General features: G+C 45.0%; 1 protein-coding gene across 6 annotated transcripts in view; it reads left to right on the forward strand.

Moving 5' to 3' along the window:
* The window catches only part of LOC124804591 (myelin expression factor 2), a 111,629-nt gene that overhangs the window by 6,843 nt on the left and 79,502 nt on the right, over nt 1-25,284 (forward strand). The window lies entirely within an intron of this gene.

Genomic DNA, 25,284 nt, shown 5'->3' on the forward strand with positions numbered 1-25,284 from the left:
TCTGTCATGCGTACTTATATCTTGTCTCGGTATTTTTGAGCAGTCGTAGAATACTGCACTTTTTTTGTCATAGTAGAGGAAAAGGTATAAACATGGAAACCCATGTTTGTGTCTTTAAGGTACCTTCTTTTGTAAAAACTCTACATTTTATATCTTCATGAACAACTATAACAAGTTTAAGAATTAATAAGAGGCAAAATAATTATCCATCATTCCTATTCGAAAACAGATTTATAAAAAGCTTGTAAAATGGAACATAAAAAAAGGGGGGGTGCAAATACGGGCTTCCACAAAAAGGTGCAAGAAATCTTTTGAGATATTTTAATGAAATGGGTTAAAGCAATACAAAGTGGTACACTAGTCTACAAAAAGCAACTTTTGTACTTTTATACATGAAATCTGAAATTAACAGTGAATGCAAGTAGCTCCTTTCGTGTTTGTACAGTCTTAAGTGTGCCCATGTTTGGCACAAAATACATTTAATCCACACCTCTCCTGCCTTGAGAGAACTTTTAATCAAGGAAGATGAAACTTGCTTCGCTTGAGTCTGGTGTATCGCCATCGTTCACATCAAGGTCGTTATTGCTGTCCACAAGGTGAGGGCTGCAGGAGCCTGAAGAGTCAGATGATGAATCAGATAGTTTAGTGGAACAAATTTTCTTTTTTTTTTTGAGGGCCTTTGGATTTTGCACCTCTGTCCACTGGGCTGCCTCTATCTCCAAAGAAACTCAACCGACCTGCTCTTGATAGCACTATGTCAAGTGACTTTCTCAACTGATCTTTGAATAATAACTCCGTGATGTGGCAGGTGGTTGCTGCTTTTCGTCCCCGCGTTGTTTATCCCTTAATATGTTGAATGGTGAAACTGCATTTGTTGAAGTCCCTCGTTTCTGTGGCTTCATCAACTGGCATAGCTAGAGCTTGATTTGACTGTAAATGAGGATAACTCAAAGAAGTAGATGGCGTCAGTTGATTCAGAGATAAGGAAGTAGAGGAGCATGTGATTCAGAAAATTGTCTTTTTTTGCAGCCAACGTACCTGCTATGAAATCGGTGTTGGTGAAGTTGTAACGGTTCTTAGGATATAACCCAGTTACTTTGAATCTGTTTATTGCTATTTCAGCAGATTGGGTGTGAAGGTAGGCTTGGCCAAAAACCTCCATGACGTAAGGTGAGAGGGTGCCCATTGTGATGCAGCCATACTCAGTGCCTCTCTCTAGTAAGTTTTCAGAGGTCCTATGAACGTCTTATGTAGAGGCTGCAGTTCGTGGGTGCAATGTCGAGGAAGTGAGATAAGTCGTGGTGTTCTTTCACAAAGTTGATCACATCTGGATTTCAAACATTGCTATAATGACCATCCAAAATAAGACCTTTGTTCAGTTGGACATGTTTTCTCAAAGAATTCAATGAACCATCTGATGAACAAATTGTTATGAATGCATCCTGAAGGATGGGCCTTAACAATTTCACCAGGGGGGTAGCTGCGTATTAGAGCTTGGGACAAGTTTGTTCTAGGGAAAATTATCATTGGCAGAACATAATGTCAAGAAGCACTAATGCATGCGATACCTGTGATTGTAGCCCCTCTTTCTGCAGATGTTAGAGCTAAAATTTGTTTCTTCCCTTTCATCCCTACCACTCTTGCAATTTCGCTTTGGGCAGAGGACAGGCCTGTCTTGTCTACGTTACATACTCGGTCTGCTGGATACGAGTGTTTGTTGAAAGTGTCTGACAATAAATCAAAGAAAACCATCACATTCTCTTTATTGAAGCCTAAGGGCCTGGCATGTGAAGTCCCACAACATTTGTGAATGGACATGAATGTTCTTGCAGCACCTTTCACAGAAGCCTCCTGTACTTCAACAGCTGCCATGGCACATGCCATCTGAGATTCATACCACTGATGCCTCTGGTTCTTACAGTTGTAGTGCTCCTTCGTTTTTGGAATGCAAGGGTGAACAAAAGCATTAGGGTCTATTATCACAGTTTGAAGATTCTATTTGTTTGATTGTTGCTGTGTGAGTTGTGTATATGAACTTCAAACAAAATTTGACTAAACACATCCCCATAAAATTATTTAAATATCTTAGGTTGTTTAAGAGAAGAGATGGTGTAATTATGGGACTTCCTTAGATAGGGGCCCATTTTTACACCAACCATTCTTAAGCAACATGGCCACTATCACGTCTAACCTAAAAGCGTGTGTAATGTAAAATGTGCTTCTAAAAGTAGCTTAGGATTCTGTTGTTCCGGGTATCACTGAGAAATTGTTTTAAAGTAATCAGAAGGATATATAAAAAAAAGATTTCACATACCTACCAAACATTTGCAGTCCTGAACAAATACCAGTTCACAAAATAACTGACACTGTAACTACACTGCTTGAAGTGATGCTTCAAACTGTTCGTTGCTACCATCTGTCAACAACAGGCAGTGTTTTCAGTCCTTTCTGTCAGACTGCAGCACTTACCATACTCTTTGTAAAGGGTGCCCATTTTTACACCTTTCCTCTATGTAATGTAGGAACTGAACTTTCTTCAACAATTTTAATGTCATTCAGTAAATGATCGAGCCACACTAATAATTCACTTCTCTAACTTGCAGCAACAAATTGGGTTTCTGTTGATGGGTATGCCCTACATTTCTGTCTGTAACACATTAGCCTTCTATTCATTTCTATACCCCTCAAAGTACAATGTACATCTGTAATTTGAGCTCCATTTAGAGATGTCATTCACAACTTAGTAACATAACTCTTTAAATGTTATTGAGTATTGTCTCCTTGAATTTCACATCTTCGCTGACAATGACTGAAGGCCTTCGTGGAAGGTGAACACAATAGCCAGACACCAAGGACAACTACATAACTTCTGCAATGTTCCGCTGGTTCTTTTCTGTGATACTGGCTGTTAGCCTGATGCATAACCAAGAATTATTTAATCTTGCTCACCTTATTTCAGCATTCTGTTATTGCTGGAAATTAATCCAACATTGTCTGTATAATATAACAATGAAAATAATAAATATTATTGGATAGATAAATATACTCGCCAAGTGGTGGCAGGAAAACACAACATGAAAAAGGTCTTACGTATGTAACCTATTAGAGCCAGTGGCTCCTCCTTCTGGCAGAGGAGTAGGAGGGGAAGGAAGAGGGTTGAGGTAAAAGGGCTAGATACATTTAGGAAAAGGAGTAGAGTTTGGAGAAGTCACCCAGAACCCCCTGGTCAGGGGAGACTTGCTGGATGGGATGAGAAGGAAAGAGTGATTGGGGATTGCATTAGACAAGGTTTGAAAACCTGAAACCTTAAAGACAGAGCACTGCCTTCAACATCATGCATGAGTTATAGAGTGAAAAGCTACGTGCATTGTGTGTAGCAGAGGTGGGAGTAACTGTTGTTGTTGTTGTTGTTGTTGTTGTGGTGGTCTTCAGTCATGAGACTGGTTTGATGCAGCTCTCCATGCTACCCTATCCTGTGCAAGCTTCATCATCTCCCAGTACTTACTGCAACCCACATCCTTCTGAATCTGCTAAGTGTATTCATCTCTTGGTCTCCCTCTACCTTTTTTACTCTCCACGCTGCCCTCCAATGCTAAATTTGTGATCCCTTGATGCCTCAGAACATGTCCTACTAACCAGTCCCTTCTTTTTATCAAGTTGTGCCACATACTCCTCTTCTCCCCAATTCTATTCAATACTTCATCATTAGTTATGTGATCTACCCATCTAATCTTCAGCATTCTTCTGTAGCACCACATTTCGAAAGTTTCTATTCTCTTCTTGTCTAAACTATTTATTGTCCATGTATCACTTCCATACATGGCTGCACTCCATACAAATACTTTCAGAAATGACTTCCTGACACTTAAATGTACACTCGATGTTAACAAATTTCTCTTCAGAAACGCTTTCCTTGCCATTGCCAGTCTACATTTTATATCTTATCTTCTTCGACCATCAGTTATTTTGCTCCCCAAATAGCAATACTCCTTCACTACTTTCAGTGTCTCATTTCCTAATCCAATTCCATCAGCATCACCCGACTTAATTAGACCACATTCCATTATCCTCGTTTTGCTTTTGTTGATGTTCATCTTATATACTCCTTTCAAGACACTGTCCATTCTGTTAAACTGCTCTTCCAAGTCCTTTGCTGTCTCTGACAGAACTACAGTGTCATCGGTGAACCTCAGTTTTTATTTCTTCTCCATGGATTTTAATACCTACTCCAAAATTTTCTTCTGTTTCCTTTACTACTTGCTCAATATACAGATTGAATAACAACGGGGAGAGGCTACAACCCTGTCTCGCTCCCTTCCCAACCACTGCCTCCCTTTCATGCCCCTCGACTCTTATAACTGCCATCTGGTTTCTGTACAAATTGTAAATAGCTTTTTGCTCCCTGTATTTTACCCCTGCCATGTTTAGAATTTGAAAGAGAGTATTCCAGTCAACATTGTCAAAAGCTTTCTCTAAGTCTACAAATGCTAGAAACGTAGATTTGCCTTTCGTTAATCTATTTTCTGAGATAAGTCGTAAGGTCAGTATTGCCTCACGTGTTCCAACATTTCTATGGAATCCAAACTGATCTTCCCCGAGGTCGGCTTCCCAGTTTTTCCATTCGTCTGTAAAGAATTCGTGTTATTATTTTGCAGCTGTGACTTATTAAACTGATAGTTCGGTAATTTTCACATCTGTCAACACCTGCTTTCTTTGGGATTGAAATTATTACATTCTTCTTGAAGTCTGATGTATTTCGCCTGTTCCATACATCTTGCTCACCAGATGGTAGAGTTCTGTCAGGACTGGCTCTCCCAAGGCTGTCAGTTGTTCTAATGGAATGTTGTCTATTCCGGGGTCCTTGTTTCGACTCAAGTCTTTCAGTGCTCTGTCAAACTCTTCACGCAGTATTCTATGTCCCATTTCATCTTCATCTACATCCTCTTCCATTTCCATAATGTTGTCCTCGAGTACATCGCCCTTGTATAGACCCTCTATATACTCCTTCCACCTTTCTGCATTCCCTTCTTTGCTTAGAACTGGGTTTCCATCTGAGCTCTTGATATTCATACAAGTGGTTCTGTTTTCTCCAAAGGTCTCTTTAATTTTCCTGTAGGCAGTATCTATCTTACCCCTAGTGAGATCAGCCTCTACATCCTTAGATTTGTCCACTAGCCATGCCTGCTTAGCCATTTTGCACTTCCTGTCGATCTCATTTTTGAGACGTCTGTATTCCTTTTTGCCTGCTTCATTTACTGCATTTTTATATTTTCTCCTTCCATCAATTAAATTCAATATTTCTTCTGTTACCCAAGGAGTTCTATTAGCCCTCGTCTTTTTACCTACTTGATCCTCTGCTGCCTTCACTACTTCATCCCTCAGAGCTACCCATTCTTCTTCTACTGTACTTCTTTCCCCATTCCTGTCAATTGTTCGCTTATGCTCTCCCAGAAGCTATGTACAACCTCTGGTTCTTTCAGTTTGTCCAGGTCCCATCTTCTTAAATTCCCACCTTTTTGCAGTTTCTTCAGTTTTAATCTACAGTTCATAACCAATAGATTGTGGTCAGTCCACATCTGCCCCTGGAAATGTCTTATAATTTAAAACCTGGTTCCTAAATCTCTATCTGATACCTTCTGGTATCTCCAGGATTCCTCCATGTATATAACCTTCTTTCATGATTCTTGAACCAAGTGTTAGCTATGATTAAGTTATGCTCTGTGCAAACCTCTATCAGGCGACTTCCTCTTTCATTTCTTAGCCCCAATCCATATTCACCTACTATGTTTCCTTCTCTCCCTTTTCCTACTCTCGAATTCCAGTCACCCATGACTATTAAATTTTCGTCTCCCTTAACTACCTGAATAATTTCTTTTATTTCATCATACATTTCTTCCAATTTCTTCATCTGCAGAGCTAGTTGGCATATAAACTTGTACTACTGTAGTAGGCGTGGGCTTTGTCTATCTTGGCCACAATAATGCGTTCAGTATGCTGTTTGTAGTAGCTTACTCCTATTTTTTTATTCATTATTAATCCTACTCCTGCATTACCTCTATTTGATTTTGTGTTTATAACCCTGTAGTCACCTGACCAGAAGTCTTCTTCCTCCTGCCACCGAACTTCACTAATTCCCACTATATCTAACTTTAACCTATCCATTTCCCTTTTTAAATTTTCTAACCTACCTGCCCGATTAAGGGATCTGACATTCCACGCTCCGATCTGTAGAACGCCAGTTTTCTTTCTCCTGATAACGACATCCTCTTGAGTAGTCCCTGCCCGGAGATCCGAATGGGGGACTGTTTTACCTCCGGAATATTTTACCCAAGAGGACGCCATCATCATTTATCCATACAGTAAAGCTGCATGCCCTCGGGAAAAATTACGGCCGTAGTTTCCCCTTGTTTTCAGCCGTTCGCAGTACCAGCACAGCAAGGCTGTTTTGGTTAATGTTGCAAGGCCAGGTCAGTCAATCATCCAGACTGTTGCTCCTGAAACTACTGAAAAGGCTGCTGCCCCTCTTCAGGAACCACACGTTTGTCTGGCCTCTCAACAGATACCCCTCAGTTGTGGTTGCACCTACGGTACGGCCATCCGTATTGCTGAGGCACGCAAGCCTCCCCACCAACGGCAGGGTCCATGGTTCATGGGGAAGGGGAGTAACTACTACTTTCATAATTTCGTGTTACTTTTCCACATCTCTCATTTTCTGACCTATTTTTCGCTGTCCTCCCTCACACCTCTGTTTTATACAGTGCACTTACATTCTTCACTCTTTCTAACTTATGCACGATGTTCTAACAGTAATCTAACATATTACCTGTTTTCCGCCTTCAAAGCTCTTGTCCAGTTCAGTCCCCAACATGTCTCTCCTTCTCACACTCTCCTGTAAGTCTCGCTGACCTGGGGTTCTGGGGGACTTTTCTAAACTCTATCCCTTTTCCTAAACTCCTAGAGTCCTATCCCTTCACCCTCTTCCTTTCCCTTAAACCCGTCTGCTGGAACTTCTTCCGAAAGCTTTGCAGAAGTAAAACATTTATGCGTGTGCTCTGCTGCTGCTGCTTGGTGAGTAGGTTTTTTGTTCGTACAATCACATTATATTGTGAAACAAGTACGATACTTATGATAAAAAGGTGTATTGTATATTGTGCTCGTGTGATTAGGTGATATAAATGTGCTGTATCGTGTGGAACACCACAAACATTGATGTTGACTAAAAGTCCAAAAAAGTCAAAAAAGACTACAATTGACTTGGAGTATAACAAGTTTTCTCATGTCCTCATGACATTACAGGCATTGTTACTCTTTCCTATGGTACTCACCATAACTCCCAGGCAGGAGCCAATGACATGGACATTTTTCTCGACCAGCAGGTACTGCAGATCTTGTGTGATGAGTGTAGTCCTGGCTTCCAGATATAGTGCATCAATGTTTCACGATACATGTGCATAAATGAAACACATCCAAACCTTAGAGTGCCTCAATCCTTACAACTTCGTAGTGCTGACCATGCTCTAAAATGCTTGTCCAACACATCACTTCGAGAAGAATGGAATGTTAACCGTACACTTCCAAACAACTGACATTGAACCAATTCCATTTGTCATGGAATCCATACAGAACATAATCCCAAATACTTCCAGATGATCAAACTTAACTCCTTTAAAAATATTTTTTTTTTGTGTAATACTTAATGGCTCATTTTTGTGAAGAGTATGAATGGTAGCAGGTATAGCTTCAGCTTACAATGCTTCGGGAATGCGTGTTGCTGATGAAGCCATAAACATATCATCTCACAGATAATCCTGCTCTCTTATTCGGAAACTCCATTTAGTTGTAGTGGCTGTAGTACAGTGAGAGAATTTTTCTTTTTTTCTACCCAGTTTTGACTCTCTCTCTCTCTCTCTCTCTCTCTCTCTCTCTCTCTGTGTGCGTGTGTGCGCGCGCGTGTGCGCGTGTGCGCGCGTGCGCTTACATCGGTTATCTTCTTCACCATCATGTTCGTAATTCTTCAGTACTCAGTTGTGCCCGAGTTCCCGCCAACTCAATAAATATTGGGAACTTCTGTTTAACTTCATGTTTTTACTTTTATGTATGTCATTCCAAAATCAGAAAAATGGGAATTAAAAACGAGAAAATACCAATAACCAGCCAGATTGGTTCATTTCATTGGATAGAATACGTAAGTGAAGACTAATTCACTTGGGATAGTTGGTTTATCAACTCTGTTGTCTAAAGCCAGATGGTAATTACCTGGCATACAACTTGCACAAAATTTGCATTAACCTACACACAAATGTTGAGCTGTCAAGAACAATTGTACATGGTATTTATTGTGGTGTTCAAATCTTTTGTCATATTTGAAGTGTCGGTAGCTTCTTTTACAGCAAGACTTCCCATGTTAAATCAGTGCAATTGCCAGATGATAAAGTTCGTACTTTATTTCAGATAAAGAAACAGCAGTTGGTAAGTTGTCTCTGTAAAACTCGTATTTTACTAACATTTTTGATATGTTCATCAGTACTTCTCTCTCCAGCCTTTTCTAAGAGAAAATAAATTAGTCACCATATGGATAGTACCACCTAACTTCAAAATATCATCTAATCAATCTTCTTCCATACAAAGTTTCAACATGGGCATGATCACTTCCAAATGCTTCGAAGTGTTCATTATTATTAGTGTTGTCCTACTTCTTCAGTACATGAAAAGGATTGTATGAAACATGTCAGTCTAGATTATTTGATACATTGATGTGCAGCATAACATCAATGTATCACACGTAATACACTAATAAATTCAAAATTACAGGTGAATCAGATCTGTCGAGGTTTTCACATCTGATACACTGTACAACCATCACGGTTAGAAGAGGTGTTGAGTATAAATCTGTTATGCAGTCTTCTGAAATGTACCACAAGAAAAATGTTTCTTTACATTGTGGTTGCTTAACTTCATCGTTTTTGTGCACTAAACATTTTATTTTGCATTGTTGCTGTGTTGGTATATGTAGCTTGGATTCTGAAAACATTTCAGTTGCTACATTAGTTTCATTCCATCGTAGCATTCGCAGTTTGTAATTCAGACACCTTTCACGTAGTTTATGCCATGTTTCTAGGGTTCCGTACCTCTGGTAAAAGCAGAACCCTTATAGGATCACTTAATCTGTCGGGAGACCTTTCTCTCAGAAATGGGTAGAGGTCTCGTTGACTTTTTTTTTTTTTACTGAGGGTCTATGATTCTGCAGCAGTGTAGAAAATTGAAGCTTCTACATCAATGGAATCAAAAGACCAGCTTTTTGTGCGATATATTTTGATACAAACTTTTCAGAGACAATAACAAATGTGAAATTAAACAAAAAAATTGAACTTAAAAAAATTATAACCTTCTTGGAAATCTTGGAATTGCAGGGTCTGATGCTCTGTGTGTATGGACATAAAAAATTGGCAAAATATGTTGACATCCCAGACTCCGGGTTCGGTTAACTATGCATGTGCATAATTAAGTTTGTACGGAATCCTCAGCATGTGAGTGACTTACACTTGGCCAATTTTTCTTCTTCTTATGGTAGACCATATGAAGTCATGTAAATGCGATCAAATTCGTTAGGCAATGTCTGAAGTGAATGTGTACAAACCAGCTTCTATTGTTTTATTGAACATTGACATCTTTGTTTGAACTTCATCAAAGTTTGCCAAATGATCTCCTGCACTGTCTGACCATTCCCACTCCATATTATGAAACTTAATGTTGCAACAAGTCATTATTTTCTGGAGATTGTCTATTGTAAATGCAGTACAACTTTTCCCGTACACCTTATTGCAGTTTCACATGTGACAGGTTGAAGTAACTGTTTTGTGTCTACTGATAAGATGTTTCTCACTTTTTAATTTGCTTTCATCAAAGTAGGTAGTTGTCAGATATTCAATATTTGCTACTTGTTTGATTAAAATGCCACTCAAGTTATATACTGTCACATTCCAAAGTAACCTTCATGAGGATATACTATCTTGGCCAATTCTCCTCAAGTTTTTTTAATTTATATTTTTCTTCAGTCTCAATGTTTTTTGTGGTTGGCAAATGTCAGTTGGACTCTACACAAACATGTTAAATTACTTCATTTGTTGTCCACAACAATGTTATTGTGTCAAAGGCTTCTGTTTGAATTTGTTCCTCAGATCAGTGTTTAGCAGAACCACAGATCTCCGCTAGCATGTTGAGAATAAAACATTAATGATTAGGCTGCTTAAACAGATTTATTCAGTGCTTCAAAACACGTTATTCTTAGCAACAAACTCAACAACACAGATGTTATGTATATAATAAAATATGAAATTGTAATTTATACAGTCCTTCGCACGTTCATTTCAGTGGAATAACAGTACAAACTTCAAATTTTTATCCTCATTCATCAGTGCTCTAATTTTTGTGTGGGTTCAATTAACAGTAATTACAGGGATGTGCTTATTATTAAGAAAGTCGGCCCCCCCCAGGGGGTCCACATATCTTTTGTGGATACATGCGTGGCGAGCACGTGGCCCCGAGCTAGTGCAGTTCACCTTCCTTTCTGGGCTGCCCTACCCTCCTTCCCCATCCCTCTTTGTCCCCAATCCTTCCCCCTCCCCCTCCTTACCTACCTTCACACTCCCTCTTCTTGGGGGTAATGTATCGAGCCTTTCTCCGGAGACAGACTTTTGAACACTCCAGTATCCTGTTTCCTTTGTTTTTCCCTGGTCTTACGCTTTCTTCCTCTATTGGTCTTTCCCTACGTTCACTCTTCTCCTTGCTTTCATGCCCTTACTTCCGTCTCTGCCTCATGCCTCATTCTCATTGCCCTATTCTCCTTGTCTGCTTTTCCTTGTCCTATTCTCCGCTTTGGCGTTTGAGACTCTTTCTTCTATCCCTCTCTCTCTTTACTCTCTTCTCTCCTCCCTATGCGTGTCTGATGGCCGACCCAGATGTTCGCATGTGTAGCCGGTGACGGGGTAACGCGTAATTCCTCGCCCTGGGTCGACAAGTAAGGCACCCACGTACCCCCCTGGTAAACGCCAGGCCCAGGGAGGGGTGATCGCCTGAGCTGTTACCTTCCGAATGTCCCGATTGGTCCCTCCGTCCGTTTCTTGGGAGGTGTGACCTGAGGTGTGGACAAACACCTAAGGTGGGAGTGCCCTCTGAGGGGGGGGGGGGGGGGGATGCACAAGGATGGAGCACGCAATCAGAGACGCTGGCAATCATGGGGATTCATCTGCAATTGATTTTTCTTCTTCTTCTTCTTCTTCTTCCCTGTCTTTTGCCCAAAAAAGAAAGTTAGCTGAAATTCCTGTTCAGAAAATTCTACCACCACCACCGAAGTTCTTGTTGTCACAAGGTCTGATGGTCACGATTTTTCAACAGTCAACCCTTTTGTCATTCAGAAGGGTGTAAATGTGATTGCAGGACAAGTGAAACCTTGTACTCAGTTGCGCTACGGTACCTTGCTGTTGGAAACAGAGTGCTCCCTCCTTGGTCCCTCCCTCGCTTGCATTTCTCTTGCGGCTTAAGTCCTCCGTTCCACCTGCCAGTCTTCAACAATTCCTGGCTCTTCTTGCCTTGTTTCTCAATGCAGGTGTAGTCTACATCGATGGTTCTGTGGTCGATGGACACACTGGGTTTGCTTTCATCCATGGCGACTATGTTGAGCAGCATTCCCTGCCTTGTGGGAGCATTATTTCCATTGCGGAGCTGGTTGTTCTTTATCGTGCGCTCGTTCACCTTTCCTCCTGCCTTGGGGAGTCATTTGTCATATGCAGTGACTTCCTGAGTAGATAGCAAGCACTCGACCAGTGTGTGTTTTTCTCTAGACCCTTTGGTGCGCGGTATTAAAGATGCTGTTTTTGCTCTCGCCGAGTGTGGTCACTCAGTGACGTTTGTGTGGACATCGGGCCACATAGACATCCCAGGAAATGAATGTCTATTGGTTGGCCAAGCAGGCCACCACTTCGCCGCCCCTGGAGCTTGGTCTCGTGGAAAGAGACCTCCAGTCAGCCCTACATGTTCGGAGCTCTGAATGGTCTGTCTTGAACAAGCCAAATAAGCTCCGCATGGTAAAGTTGTCCACGGCCGTATGGAACTCATCCTTGAGGGGCATGCGTAGGGACTCGGTTCTCCGCAGTCTCCGAATTGGACATACGTGGTTAACCCACAGCTATCTCCTTCATCGTGAGAACCCGTGCAAGTGTCACGGTGATGCAGGGCTGACAGTGGTCCATCTTCTGATGGACTGCCCCATTTTAGCCCCCTTGCAGCAGTCCTTTAATTTACCAGTTGCACTTCCTTTAATTCTAGGTGATGATGCCTCTATAGCTGACTCAGTTTTAAGTTTTATCCGTGCAGCTGGGTTTTATCACTCGCTCCAGTGTGGGTGCTCTCACATGATTTCTCAGGCTACACCCAATCCAGTGACTTTCGTGACGTGGATACCAAAATAGTGTCTTCTATGGTAACAAGTTGTGTTGGTACCTCTTATCAACGGTTTCCAGCTGGAGGTTCTTTGTTTGTAGTTGAGTGGTTGACCTTTTACCTGATCCATCAACCACTGTAGTCTGTTTACTCTTGTCAAGTATTTGCTCTGCTCCTTTTTTTCAAGTGTACTCTATTTTGTGTTATTGCGGTGTTCATTTTAGCTCTGTACCCCTTGGTGGTCCCTCCCTCTGGGTGCAGAGAGGTTACGCTTTTACTGTATAGGCCTTTTGCAATTATGTCTGTTTGGAATGGGGGACTGATGACCTTGATGTTTAGCCCCCATCAAACCCCAAAACAAACCAACCAACCAACCAACCAACCGAGTGAGTGCCCCTTCCAGGCCCAAAAATTACTTCAAGCCATTCTTACACACATTCCCTGTACAGGTGGAGGCCCACTGCACCTTGAATTTGTCGCATGGTGAGGTGTATACCAGGCCACTCGACGGACTAACTGATGAGGAGATCCTGTCTTTTCTCTCTGATCAGGGAGTTGCGGCTGTCCATTGGGTCATGAAAAGGGTCGACAAAGACATCATACTGACCCGAACTATATTCCTGTCATTCGACAATGTGCAATTGCCTTCACGAATTAAAGCGGGTTATGAGATCATTCAGGTTCGACCGTATGTATCCCGCCCCACAAGGTGTTACCAATGTCAGCGGTTTAACCATACATGGCAGTCTTGTTCAGGTGCGGCTAAATGCGTTACCTGTGGCAGGGACGCTCATGAGGGCGTCAACTGCATGGGCGACCATGCTGCCTCCTCTCGCGACTGCCCCGTCTACAAAGATGAAAAAGGTATACAGGAAATTAGAGTGAAAGAGAAGGTGGCGACCTCGGCTGCTAGCAAGTTATTCAATAGCAGAAAGCCCACTGTGCTTCCGGCAGGGATATACAGTACCGTTCTCGCCTCTCCTCGGCCTACCAGGGAGGTAGCTACACAGACATGTGATCTAACGTTTAGCGATTCGGTCATCAGATCGGCCAGTGCCAAGATCGCCCAATCAATGTCTCCCCTTCCTTCCACCAACCCTAAGGCTCAATCATCATCATCTACTACTGCTAAGACGAGGTCCTCTAAATCAGATGCTCGAACCTTCAAAAAAGAACACACGCAAAGATTTCTTGCGTACCCGAACTTCACAGCCATCAACTGTTCTTTCGACCAAATTTAATTCTTCAAAGAAGGCTCATAGTAAAGAGTTCTACAGCTCCACTGAGGTGTGTTTCTCCTCCTGCGCCACCCAGCGGTTGCCGTCCCTGGCTATCTTCAGTTTCGCTAGGCCGCACCGCTGGTAGCTGATCTGGTCTTTCACCGGCGGAGGAGGCTGCCCCTCCTGTCCAGCTCAGGAAGGTGGCAGGCACAACTATTGAGTTGATGGACCATAACTCACCACCTATAGATTGCAGAAGCAGTGCTCCCTCGAAGCCAGGCCCTCAGCACCCATCGAGGTGACCATTTCTTGTTTCTTTTTTTTCCTTTTTTTCCTCCATAATGGCACTTCTTCAATGGAATATTCGTGGCATTCGGTCCAACTAAGAGGAACTAAAATTGCTCCTTCGAATGCACTGCCCGCTTGTCGTAGGTCTCTAAGAAATGAAGTTACGTCCATGCGATTGTATTGACCTGGCACACTATACCTCTGTGTGTTTTGACCTACCCTCTGTGGCAGGTATTCCGGCTCATGGAGGGGTCATATTGCTGGTTCGGGATGATGTCTACTACGATCCAATCATATTGCACACAGATCTGCAGGCAGTTGCCGTCTGAATTACTATCCCCACTTTCACATTTTCCATTTGTACTGTTTACGCTCCATCGTCTGCCTGTACTAGGGCAGACATGATACAACTGATAGCCCAGCTTCCTACACCATTTTTGTTGATTGGAGACTTTAATGCCCACCATCCCCTTTGGGGCTCTCCAGCATCCTGCCCGAAAGGCTCCCTCTTGGCAGGCCTTTTCAACCACTTCAATCTAGTCTGCTTAAATACTGGTGCACCTACCGTATTTACTCGAATCTAAGCCGCACTTTTTTTCCGCTTTTTGTAATCCAAAAAACCGCCTGCGGCTTAGAATCGAGTGCAAAGCAAGCGGAAGTTCTGAAAAATGTTGGTAGGTGCCGCCACAACTAACTTCTGCCATCGAATATATGTAGCGCTACACAGGCATGCTTTGTAGGCACAAAGATAAATACTGGTGCCAAAACCTCTGCATTAGCAAATAAATTAAAAAAAAAAGGTGGAAGACTAGATTTTTTCCTCCGCCCCGAGTTTCGACCACTGCATATTCATACATTATCCAATGAAGTAAATATAAATTCCGTATTGTTCATCTTCGAATGTAGCAGAATTTCAATGTAGTACGAAAATCCGACTGGCAAGACTGGGATATTTGTCAATGTGGCAGCCTCTACATTCTGAATTTTTTCCTACCTGTGAGAAGAGATGGTTGCTAATAGGAACCTGATGAAATGTGAATCACATGCAGTATTCTCTTCACCATTTTGCCATGTATTCTTTCGTGTTTGCTGCTATCTCATTTCAATCCTGTGTACCTAATAAACTACGAAACTAGAGTGAGACACCAGCAAACGCGGAAGAATATACATATCGTGTCATGTTTATATTCGTATTATTCTTATGCCTAATAGTGATACAGTCAGAAATGAAGCACGGCAACTAACTAGATTTTAAAATCTAAGATGACTCTAATTTCTGTGCAGAATTTGATGTACTAAAGAAGTGGCCGCAAAGATTTTCAAATGGAGAAAAATTTTCGCCTAACTCTCGTTCAGAACATGTTCTATCATACGCAGTCTATTATTTGGTTCTTGTTGATCATTATCAAAGAAAGCAGCTGTGTAAGTAACAACAAATAGCAGTCTATTGCCATTGTTTCGCTAATGAGACGATTCCTCTCCTTTTTTTTTCTTTTTAAATTTTAAGCGGTGGTAGCGCGCACAAAAGCAAGCCAAGTTGCGAGCGGCGACAGGCCTTAAACACGAACTATCAGAATGCGATGAACAATGCATGGCGCAGTACAGTAATGCATTTTCAGCTTAGAGTGACGTAAATACCTACAGCAAAGAAAACGGCACTTATCAGATCAAAGCAAAATAAGCAATCGATTCAAACCAAGCGAAGCACGTGAAAAAGGAAGAGTACCCGTATAAATACGGACGGAGCGCCTGGCGCATAGCAATGGCTACCTGGTAAAGCTTAACTGCTAAGCTTACGACTCCAACCAAACTACTGTAGCGGTATCGTCATTCATTCGACCTAAATTGTGTCTCATATTACAATGGACCAACTTTGTTTCGATTTGGAGGTGCGGCCTAAAACTTTTCTCTCCGCTTGAATTTCGAGTCTCATTTTTCAGGTGCGGCTTAGATTCGAGTGCGGCTTAGATTCGAGTAAATACGGTACCTTCCTTTCGGATGCAACGCATACCTATTCCCACTTGGATCTCTCATTATCCACTATCCAATTTGCATGTCTGTTCGAGTGGTATACTCTGTCTGACACATACTCGAGCAACCATTTCCCCTGCGTAATCCATCTCCTGCATCACACCCCTTCTCCACGTTCCACTAGCTGGAACATCTCCAAAGCCGACTGGGGGCTTTTCACCTTCCTGGCGACCTTCCATGATCCTGACTTCTCCAGCTGCAATAGTCAGGTCGCACACCTCACGAACGTTATTCTCACTGCTGCTGAATATTCCATCCCTTGTACTTCATCTTCTTCCCGTCGAGTCCCAATCCCCTGGTGGACTATGGCATGCAGCGACGCTATTCGTGCTCGGCAACGTGCTTTACACACCTTCCACCGCCACCCTACAATGGCAAACTGTATCAGTTAGAAACGACTCTGTGCACAATGACATCGTGTTACCAAAGAAAGCAAAAAGGCTTGCTGGATGGCTTTCAGCAGCTCATTCATCAGTTTTACTCCTCCTTCAGTTGTCTGGGGTGGCCTGTGGCGGCTATCTGGCACCAAGGTCCACTCCCCAATTTTTGGCCAGACTGTAGTGAATGACGTTCTTGTGGATCCTGAGGATGCCTCAAATGCCTCTAGCTGCTTTTTCGAAGAGGTTTCGAGCTCTGCCCGTTACCACCCTGCTTTGCTCCCCCAGAAACAAGCGGTGGTGGTACGGCCACCTTCTTTCCAGTCTTTGAATCGTGCCACCTTCACCGTGCGGGAACTCGAAAGTGCACTCTACTGGTCCCAATCCTCTGCACTGGGGCCCGATGGTATCCATATTCAGATGCTGAAGAACCTTTCTCGTCCTGTAATCGCATCCGGGCTGAAGGTCATGTTCCCACACACTGGCGTGAAGCAATTGTTGTTCCCATACCCAAACCAGGAAAGGTCAAACACCTTCCTTCCACCCCCCAGGGGATCCACAACTCTTTTGTGGATACGTGCGTAGTGAGCACGGGACCCCAAGCTAATGTGGCCCTCCTTCCTTTCCGGGCTGCATACCTTCCCTTTCCGCATCCTTCCCCATCCCCCATCTTCGCCCTCCCCTCTCACCTCTGGCTCTTTCCTTCCCTTTCTCCCCCTCTGGGAGTATGGTTTGTGCCTATGTCCGGAGACGGACGCTTGTAAATGTACCGCATTCTTCGCCTTCCTTGCTTGTATGTCTTCATCCTTCCTTTGTCCTTCTCTTTTCCTTACCTCTTCTCTTTACCCTTTTCTCCGCTGCGGCGTTTGAGACCCCCTCTTCTTTCCTTTCCCTTTCTCTTTCTTCCTCCCTGTGCGTGTCTGAAGGCCGACCCACGCACTTCCATGCGTAGCCGGTGACGGGGTAACGCGTAATTCCCCGCCCCGGGTAGACAGGTAGGACACGTACGTACCCCCTGGTAACGGCCAGGCCCAGGGAGGGGTGATTACCCGAGCTGATACCTTCCGAAAGTGCCGATTGGTCCCTCCGTCCGTTTGTCGGGAGGTGTGACCTGAGGTGTGAACAATCACCTAAGGCGGGAGTGCCCTCAGAGAGGGCCCCCATGAGGGAGGAGCGCGCCATCGGAGACGCTGGTAATCATGGGGATTCTTCCGCAATGGTTTCTTCACCTTCCACTATGTCTGCTCACAAACGTAAGTTCACTGAGTCTCAGCCACAGTCAGTTCTTCCATCATTGCCACAGTTCCTTGTTGTTTCTCGGTCTGATGAAGGTCACGACTTCTTCACGGTCAACCCTTTCATTATTCAGAAAGGTGTCTACGCAATTGCAGGTCCTGTAAAGTCTTGTTCCAGATTACGGAATGGCACCCTGTTGTTAAAAACAGTCAGTGCCCTCCAGGCACAAAAGTTGCTGCGTACCTCACTACTACACACCTTCCCTGTCCGGGTGGAACCGCACCGTACTTTAAATTCCTCGCGTGGCGTCGTTTATACACGCTCCCTCGATGGCTTGTCTGACGAAGAAATTCAGCACTACCTGTCTGACCAGGGCGTAACAGCTGTTCATAGGGTTATGAAAAGGGTTGACACGAACATCATTCCAACCCGCACTGTCTTCTTGACATTTGAAAAAGTTCAACTCCCATCGAAAATCAAAGCAGGCTATGAGATAATTTCCGTTCGCCCTTACGTCCCTAACCCTAAGCGTTGCTATCGGTGTCAGCGGTTCAATCACACCAGCCAGTCCTGTTCCAATCTGGCCAAATGTGTTACGTGTGGCAAGGATGCCAATGAGGGTGCTTGTCCACCTCCATCCCCTCGCTGCATCAACTGCATGGGTGACCATGCTGCTTTCTCTCGAGATTGCCCCATTTTTAAGGACGAAAAGCTCATCCAGGAAATTAGAGTAAAGGAAAAGGTGTCGACCTTTGCTGCTCGAAAATTATTCGCCAGTCGACAGACCACCGTGCCTCAGAAAGGAAAATACAGCACTGTCCTTGCTTCTCCTCGGCCAACAAAGGAGGCGGCCACGCAGACTTGCGACCTCACCTTTAGTGCCACGGTCGTCAGATCGGCCAGCGCAAAGATCGCCCGTTCAACCTCACCACTTTCGCCTGCCCACTCTCTGGCTCACCCTTTGTCGGGTTCTGCTAAATCTCGAGCCCAAAAGTCAGACACCAAGACTTCGAAAAAATAGCATACTCATGAAGAGTTTTTATGTACGGCAACTTCCCAACCATCGGTTCCTCCTTCCTCTAAACATCATACTTCCAAGAAGGCTACAAAGAAACCCAGTTCTTCTCCTTCTCCGCCAAGGCGTGTCCCATCTACAGCACCACCTGGCGGAAATCGCCCTCGGCTGTCTTCTGTGTCGCCGAGGCGCACTGCTGGCGGCCGATCAACCGGCCGATCGCTGGTGGCAGGAGCTACTCCTGACCAACCTATGGATCAGGATCTTCTGCCTTCGGCTGAATGCCATTCCATGCTGTCGGTTGCAAGCTCAGAGCAGTTGTTGAGTTGACAGCGACCTTGGTCACATTCCTCCATTTTCTGTTCACCCTATGTCCATTATCCACTGGAATATCCCCGGTATTCGAGCCAATCGTGATGAATTGTCGATCCTCTTACGATCCTACTCGCCGGTCATCTTCTGTCTTCAGGAAACAAAGCTGCGTCCCCATGACCGCTTTGTTCTCCCTCATTTTCAGTCCGCCCGATATGATTCCCCTCTGTTGAAGGCACTCCAGCACACGGAGGACTCATGATTCTTCTCCATGAAACTCTCCATTATCACCCAATCCATTTAAACACTTCCTTCCAAGCTGTCGCCGTCTGTCTTTCCCTTTCCGGATACACGTTCTCTTTGTACTGTATACATTCCATCGTCCACACCAATGGCACGAGCTGATCTCCTTCATCTCCTTGGTCAGCTTCCACCGCCATATTTGCTAGTTGGGGACTTCAATGCCCACCACCCGCTTTGGGGATCTCCACATCCTTGTCCACGTGGCTCACTATTGCTAGACGTTTTCCACCAAGCAGATCTAGTTTGCCTGGGGTCCCCACATTTTTGTCAGCCTCCACGACAAATTTCTCATTTGGACGTTGCGGTCGGTACTGTTCCGCTAGCTCGGCGCTTCGAATGGTTTGCCCTTGATGATACACACTCGAGTGACCACTTTCCATGTGTCCTTAAACTGCAGCCTCAACTGCCCTACATGCGCCCGCGACGCTGGAAGTTTGCCCAAGCCGATCGGACACTTTTTTCGTCTCTTGCGACATTCGATGACTCACTTTCCCAGCGTCGACGATGAGGTCACACATATTACCGACGTTATTCTTACAGCTGCAGAACATTCAAAACCACGCACCTCCGAGTTGCCCCGGCGCCGCCCAGTTCCTTGGTGGAACGAGGCATGCCGTGATGCAATACGTGAGCGGCGACGTGCTCTCCGCATTTTCCGCCACCATCCTACTTTGGCCAACTGTATCCGCTATAAGCAGTTCCGAGCGCGATGCCGTCGTGTCATCCGCGATAGCAAGAAGGCAAGCTGGAAATTCTTTATTAGCTCATTTAACCCCTTCACTCCCTCCTCGGAAGTTTGGAGTCGGCTTCGACGGTTCTCAGGCGCGCCTAGTTTCTCCCCGGTCTCTGGGCTCACTGTCGCGCATGATACATTAGTGGACCCCGTCGCAATTTCTAACTCATTGGGTCAGCACTTTGCTGAGATTTCGAGCTCTTCAAATTACCCGCCAGCGTTCCTCCCGAAGAAACGCGCTGCGGAAGTGCGACCTCTAGCTTTCTCCTCTCAAAATCGCGAAAGCTACAATACTGTTTTCTCCTTGCGGGAACTTCAACATGCACTCTCTTCTTCTCGCTCCTCTGCCCCAGGACCAGATGTTATCCATGTCCAAATGTTGCTGCATTTATCAACCCATAGTCTGCGTTACCTCCTTCGCCTTTATAATCGAATTTGGACCGACAGTACTTTTCCCAGACGATGGCGGGAAGCTATCGTCGTTCCTGTTCCGAAACCTGGAAAGGACAAACATCTCCCCTCTAGCTATCGCCCCATTTCTCTCAAGAGTAGTGTCTGTAAGGTTTTGGAGCGTATGGTGAATTACCGTTTAGCTTGGTGGCTGGAATCCCGCAGTCTTTTAACACCTGCCCAATGCGGATTCCGAAAGCATAGTTCTGCAGTTGACCATCTTGTTGCTCTCCCCACTTATATCATGAACAATTTTCTCCGGAAATGCCAAACAGTAGCAATATTTTTTGATCTGGAGAGAGCATACGATACCTGTTGGAGGACAGGCATCCTCCGCACACTGTTCTCTTGGGGCTTTCGAGGTCGGCTGCCCCTTTTTCTTCGCGAATTTATGGCAGAGCGCACATTTAGGGTGCGGGTGAACACTACTCTCTCCCGTACTTTCTCCCAAGAAAACGGGGTACCCCAGGGCTCCGTGCTGAGTGTTGTACTGTTTGCCATTGCCATCAATCCAATTATGGATTGTCTCCTTCCTGATGTCTCGGGCTCCCTCTTTGTGGACGATTTTGCAATCTACTGCAGCTCTCAACGGACCAGCCTTCCTGAACGACGTCTTCAAGGATGTCTCGATCGCCTCCACTCTTGGAGCATCGAAACCGGCTTCCGTTTTTCTCCCAGTAAGACCGTTTGTGTTAATTTTTGGCGACGTAAGGAGTTTCTTCCGCCCTCCTTACATCTAGGTCCTGTCAACCTTCCGTTTTCAAACCTCGCTAAATTCTTGGGTCTTATGTTTGACAGAAAACTGTGCTGGTCCTCCCACGTTTCCTATCTTTCGGCTCGCTGTCTGCGATCCCTCAACACCCTCCGTGTGCTGAATGGTACCTCCTGGGGAGCGGACCGAGTGGTCCTTCTCCGCCTCTATCGGGCCTTAGTGCGCTCGAAATTGGACTATGGAAGCATAGTCTACTCCTCTGCTCGGCCGTCTATTCTTCAGCGTCTCGACTCTATCCACCACCGTGGATTACGTTTTGTGTCTGGAGCTTTTTACACCAGCCCTGTGGAAAGCCTTTATGCTGAGACTGCTGAAACTCCGCTGTCCAATCGGCGAACAGTCCTTCTGAGTCGTTATGCTAGCCATCTGTCTTCCATGCCTGCTAATCCAGCCCATGACATTTTTTTCGATGCCTCCTTTGATGTAGGGTATGCAGGCCGCCCCTCCTCCCTACTACCACCGGGAGTCCGCTTCAGTCAACTGCTCCATTCTCTTTCCTTCCGCTTTCCTAAAACCTTCTTGACATCTTGGGGTACAGCACCGCCTTGGCTCCGTCCCCGGATCTGCCTGCTCCGTGACCTTTGTCGATTTCCCAAGGATGGTACCCCTTCACTTGTTTATCGTCGGGCATTTGCTGGTCTATGTGCACAAATGACGGACGCCACATTTATTTACACCAACGGCTCGAAAACATCATTAGGTGTAGGGAGTGCCTATATTGTTGGCGACACCCCAAAGCACTTTCGGCTTCCCGACCAGTGTTAGGTTTATACTGCGGAGCTTTACGCTGTTCTCCAGGCTGTCCACTACATCCGCCGCCATCAGCGGATACAATTCGTTATCTGGTCAGATTCTCTCGGCTCTCTCCTCAGTCTCCAAGCTCTTTATCCTGTGCACCCTCTGGTCCACCGGATTCAGGACTGTCTGCGCTTGCTCCACTTGGGGGGGGGGGGCGTCTCGGTGGCGTTCCTCTGGCTCCCAGGACACGTTGGTATCTGGAAATGAGGCGGCCGATATTGCAGCCAAGGCTGCAGTCTCTCTTCCTCGGCCAGCTATTCAATCGCTTCCCTTTGCCGATCTATGGAGCGTTCTATGTCGACGTGTTGTTCAATTATGGCACACGCATTGGTCGACACTTAGCCATAATAAATTGCGGGACATAAAAGCTCTTCCTTGTGCTTGGACCTCTTCCTCCCAAACGCGTCGTCGGGAGGAGGTAATTTTAACTAGACTTCGGATAGGGCACTGTCTTTTTAGCCATCGACATCTTTTAAGCGGCGATCCTCCCCCACTCTGTCCGCACTGCTCTCAGCTGTGGACGGTAAGACACGTTTTAATTGAGTGCCCCTATTTTAATCCGTTACGCTCCCGTCTCCAGCTATCGCTGGATATATCGTCGATTTTAGCAGATGACACGTGCTCAGCCGACCGCGTTCTCAAGTTTATTAGTGCCAGTGAAATGACGTCAGTCATTTGAAGCTTTTTTTGGGGACAACCAGCCCCTTTCTGTAGTGGATTTTAAAGCCTTATTTCTGCTTTTAGTTTCTCCAATTTCATGACTTCCGTTCCAATTGCTGCTGGTTTTCAATTTCGGTTTTTTACTGGTTCCTAAGTCACGGACCGGGCGCTAATGACCATAGAAGTTTTGCGCCCTAAAACCAAAAAAAAAAACCCCTTCCTTCCAGTTATCACCCCATCTCCCTTACCAGCTGTGTCTGCAAGGTGATGGAGCGCATGGTAAATTCTAGATTGGTTTGGCTCCTTGAATCTCGATACTTCCTCACCAATGTCCAATGTCGCTTTCGTAGGCGCCATTCTGCTGTTGACCACCTAGTTACATTGTTGACCTTCATTATGAACAACTTTTTGCGTAAGCGCCAGACGGTGGCTGTGTTCTTTGATTTGGAGAAGGCTTAAGACGCCTGTTGGAGGGCGGGCATTCCCCGCACTATGCGTGCTTGGGGCCTTCACGGCTGCCTCCCTCTTTTTGTTACTGCATTTTTAATGGATCGAATGTTTAGGATACGTGTGGGTTCTGTTTTATCAGATGCCTTTCGCCAGGAGAATGGGATGCCCAGGGCTCTGTTTTGAGCGTGGCCCTTTATGCCATAGCTATCAATCCAATAATGGATTGCCTTCCCGCTGACGTTTCAGGCTACGTTTCAGGCTCCCTTTTCATGGACGACTTTACGATCTACTGTAGTGCTCATAGAACATGTCTCTTGGAGTGCTGTCTCCAGCGTTGTGTAGACCGTCTATATTCCTGGAGTGTCGCTAATGGTTTCTGTTTTTCTGGTGAGAAAACGGTCTGTATGAACTTCTAGTGTTACAAACCATTTCTTCCACCATCTTTACATCTCGGTCTCGTTGCTCTCCCATTCGTGGCGACGACAAAATTTTTAGGTCTTACATTTGACAGGAAACTTTGCTGGTCTCCACATGTCTTACTTGGCTGCTCATTGTACCCGTTCCCTAAATGTCCTCCGTGTTCTCAGCGGTACGTCATGGGGAGCAGATCGGTCCATTGTCCTATCAAAGCTACATTATGGGAGCTTTGTCTACTCTTGCGTCCATCTTACGCCGTCTAAACTCAATCCACCATCAGGGGTTACATCTGGTGACTGATGCTTTCTACACCAGCCCTGTTGAGTCTGTATGCCGAAGCTGCCGAATTACCGCTAAACTACCGACGTGATATGTTGCTTTGTCGGTACGCCTGCCGACTGATGTCAATACCCAACCACCCATCGTATTTCTCTTTCTTTGAAGACTCTCTCGACCGCCAATACGGGCTGTAAGTCTCTGCCCTGTTATCTCCTGGAGTTGGCTTTCATCGCCTGCTTCAGCAACTTGATTTTACCCTCCCTACGACTTTTCGAGTGGGTGAGAGCCCGACGCCACCTTGGCTCCAGGCTCACGTTCGCGTTCACCTTGAACTCTGCTCGCTCCCAAAGGAGATGACTGCGGATTCGATATACCGCTCGGGGTTTGTCGAACTTCATTAGAGACTCGCTAATAACGTCTTTATTTACACGGATGGCTCAAAGACTACTGTTGGCGTCAGATGTGCCTGTGTCGTTGGAGACGATACCTTTCAGTATCGGCTCCTTGACCAGTGTTCAAGCTTTACAGCTGAGCTTTTTGTTCTGTCAGGCTGTTCAGTATATCCGCCGCCACAGTCATTCTCTCTATGCCATCTGCTTGGATTTTTTGAGTGCCATTCAGAGTCTGCATGACCCACATTCAGACCACCCTCTCGTGCAACAAATTCAACGGTCCCTTCAGTCGCTAGCTGATACCAGCGCTCGTGTCCTCTTTTTTGTGGATTCCTGGCCACATTTGCTTGCCTGGGAACGAAGCTGCTGATGCTGCAGCCAAGGCTGCTGTCCTCCTGCCTCAGGCAGCTTCCTTTTGTGTCCCATCAACTGATGTTAGTGGGGTTCTTTGTTGGCACGTTTCATCATTGTGGCATGAGGCTTGGTCCTCTCTCCATGAAAATAAGCTTAGGGCCATCAAACTGATCCCGACGACTTGGACAGCCTTCTCACACCCATCCCAGTGAGAGTGGGTCATTTTGGCCAGGTTGCGGATTGTGCATTGCCGATTTAGCTACCTGTTGTCCGGTGACCCTGCCCTGCGGTGCCCCTGTGGTCATCCATTGACGGTGCACCATGTTTTATTGTCTTGTCCCCATTTTATTCACTCTCGTGTAGGTCTGCCGTCTACCTTACAGGAACTTTTAGCTGATGACGCTCGAGCAGCTGCTAGTGTCCTTTGTTTTATTACGCTGACGGACTTGTCCAAAAAGATCTAAGTCTTTTATTTTGTTTCTCTGCGTCCTTGTAAGTACTTTCTGATGTTGCCCCCATTGCGTTTTTCTACGGTGTTAGTGCACTAATGTTTGTGATGGGTGCTAATGACCTTAGTAGTTGAGTGCCCTAAACAAAGAAAGAACATCAGTACATGATACAGTTAATAAAATTTGGAGTATGAAACAGTTTCATAGTGTGAATATTGAGAAAGAAGATTGGTTGTTAAGGAGAGTCTTTAGTTTTTAAACACTTCAGTGCTCTCTTGTATTGGTTATTATGGCAATTTCTTTTATTTAG

Source organism: Schistocerca piceifrons, chromosome 7 (assembly GCF_021461385.2).
Source record: "Schistocerca piceifrons isolate TAMUIC-IGC-003096 chromosome 7, iqSchPice1.1, whole genome shotgun sequence".
NCBI lineage: Eukaryota > Metazoa > Arthropoda > Insecta > Orthoptera > Acrididae > Schistocerca > Schistocerca piceifrons.